The 2,779-nt window shown below is 39.5% G+C and overlaps 2 protein-coding genes across 2 annotated transcripts in view; one reads left to right on the top strand and one right to left on the bottom strand.

The window, feature by feature from the left end:
- st6gal2a (ST6 beta-galactosamide alpha-2,6-sialyltranferase 2a) overlaps positions 1-2,779 on the bottom strand; it is a gene marked incomplete at its 5' end in the record, with an annotated part of 40,351 nt that overhangs the window by 13,703 nt on the left and 23,869 nt on the right.
- Positions 1-2,779, top strand: part of tmtops2b (teleost multiple tissue opsin 2b) — a 62,305-nt gene that overhangs the window by 39,322 nt on the left and 20,204 nt on the right. The gene's annotated exons all lie outside the window — the stretch shown is intronic.

Below are 2,779 nucleotides of genomic sequence, written 5' to 3'. Positions count from 1 at the left end.
TCCTCAACAATATTTACAGGGCGACAATCTTTAGCTACCCAATAAGCAATAGCCTCAGTTATTTTGTTGTTGTTTTGCCTGGATAACGGCCCACCCCTCGCTCCGAACTGCTGCAAAGTTGTCTGCCGGGGACCTCCTCCTCCCTCTGAAGTTGCTGCCACACCGGGATGCTTCGCTTTCAGGTTATATACAAGTGATGAATTACTTCGGTGGTAATTAAATTCACCATTGCAAAGCACGCAAAATACTTTGGTTTTGTCTGAAGCACCATCTGGTAACATAAAGCGAAATTGTCCGTTTAAAAGTGTGTCTTTCTTTTTCTCCATTGCTAGCTTGACTGAGGAAACGGAAGTGTGGTATGGCAAGTCGGAAGGGACACTCTTCAAATTAATCGATGCGTTAATTTATTTTTAACGCGTCAATGTGAAAAAAATAACGCAAATAGTTAATGTGATCATTTTAACAGCCCTATTTTTTATATATATTTGTTTCCACATGAATCATTAGTTGACTGTTAAAAACRTCTCTCATTTCTCATAAAAAGGCAATGATGGCTTGTTTAGAAATAATATTAATTCTAGCTCCCTTCCACATAAATGCACTGAGAGTGTYACTCCTCGGTGAATAGCACTGAGTCTGCATGATTTATCAATATTGCAAATAAACTGAAAGAACGAACTTTAATATATTTAGCAATTGGACTGATCGCCACTGCTCTAAAGACCCACAGCTAATTTAAATGATAATCACAAAATGAAGCATATGAAGATTATTAAAGACTGTGATACCTCTAGGATCAATAGCCCCATATTCATGTTTATTTTATTTTATTTTATTTTAAAAATTGACCAGAATTTCCAAAAGGATCATCCTGCAGTCCTTAAGTAGACCTAAAAATATTGTCTGAGCATTTCAACGTCTGGGAGCTTTGTGTTCGTTCAGGCAAATAAGGATCTGTGTTTGTCCCTCTGTACTTAAAGTACTTTATACGCAGTGTTGCACTCATTTAAAAATGCATGCTGTGTGCCAATGGCCTCACTGTTACACAGCCTGCTTGCATATTGGCACGACTCTAAAATGTTTCCTGCAATACTGTGCTGAATTATTTAAACTCTGTCGTCACAAAAAGGAGCAAAAGAGGGAAGTTCTGTAATAAATGACCGATTGTGATGTCCTCTCCAGACCGAGTCTGGAAAATGTTAACTAAAGCAACCAAGTGGAGCTGATGCTTATATTAAATATAGATCTCTATAGAAATGTTTCTGTAACTGCGRGAGGCAACCCCTGCTGGAATTTATGAAGATTGTATGTCGTATGTCTGTCTGTCCGTCTGTCGTTCTGTCTGTGGACAACATTACTCAAAAAATTGWGGACGGATTGTCATGACATTTTTATCAYGTGTGTACTGCCTCAAGTAACACACCATTAAATTTTGGTGATGTTCCAGATCACGATGCAGACACAGGAATTTTTTTTCATKTTAACACCATTATTTCTTTTTCATGTACCAAGTGGGTTTCAGAGTGTCCAGCAGGTGGYCCTGTAGTATTGGTGTGTCCCTTTGTTCTAAGTCACACGTGYKATGTCATATTATTGTTCTRCATCATACCTTCACTGTTTGTGCACAGAATATGTCTGCTTACMTCTGTGTTATGACATTGATTCAATTTTATTACCTCCGCCAAGGGCGAGGTCAAGTTTTCGGTCGCRTATGTCTGCAAATGTTTTCACATAAATATCTTWGAATACATTGAAAGTTTGATTTCCATCATTTACTATTATGTCTAAATACATGCAACATGATGTTACTATATTTACTAYAAAGCACTGGAAAYGTGACTTTTCCAAGGGGAACCTTTTAGCATAACTGACCCTATTGCCTTGGCAGAGGTTTGCACTCTTCGAGTGCTTCTAGTTTCTTTACTGTTATTTAACCAGGAAAATCTCATTGAGATCACAGATCTCTTTTGCAAGGGAGGCCTGGGCCTGAAGGCAACCTATTGTACAGGATTTGGTCTGTGGGGGAAACTGAAGTACCCGGAGAAAACCCATGCAAGAACGAGGAAAACGTGTCAACTCYGCACAGAAAGACTCCAGGTCTGACCCAGGGATCGAACCCACGACCTTCTTGCTGTGAGGCATCTGTGCTAACCACTGAACCGTTGTGCTGCCAAAATAGCTGAAAATCAAATGAAGGATTGTTTTTTGTCAGTTTGTTTGCTTTATTCTAGATTCCTTGTAGAAACAKCTGTGTGTTTGCCCAATAATATTTAGATATATGTATTTTTTTTTATCATAACAGACAGCCGCCATGTGGAGTTCATGCTGAGATAGTGATGAGTTTTTATGATGGACCKGGGTTTGTCATATTTCTGAACTCTCCGACATGAGCATGCTGCTTTGGATATTGAAGCAAACTAACTTTGCGGGCTGATAATGCCACGATGCACACAGAGCATGAAAAATTCAAAATAATTTCAGCTTCTCCCTATTTGTTTGGCAGTCTACAGCTCAAGAGTTAATCCAGTGAACAGTGGCTTTAAGGTTTAAGTTTAGGATTAGGTTTGTTTAGGCTTACAGCTGCATTGGTCTGAGTCAGCGTAAGAGGCTGAGAGAAAGAAAGACTGTACGCAGATAGAAGATAAAGATGAGTGAGTGCACTTCTGCCTGAGCAGCAAGTAGTGGAAGAGAACGATAAGAGACGACCACTTTTCACAACATACAGGAGTACACTGTGTGTGTGTGTGTGTGTGTGTGTGTGTGTGTGTGTGTGTGTGTG

This window comes from Austrofundulus limnaeus, unplaced genomic scaffold, assembly GCF_001266775.1.
Source record: "Austrofundulus limnaeus strain Quisiro unplaced genomic scaffold, Austrofundulus_limnaeus-1.0 Scaffold83, whole genome shotgun sequence".
Lineage (NCBI taxonomy): Eukaryota > Metazoa > Chordata > Actinopteri > Cyprinodontiformes > Rivulidae > Austrofundulus > Austrofundulus limnaeus.
This window is presented reverse-complemented; position numbering and strand designations above follow the sequence as displayed.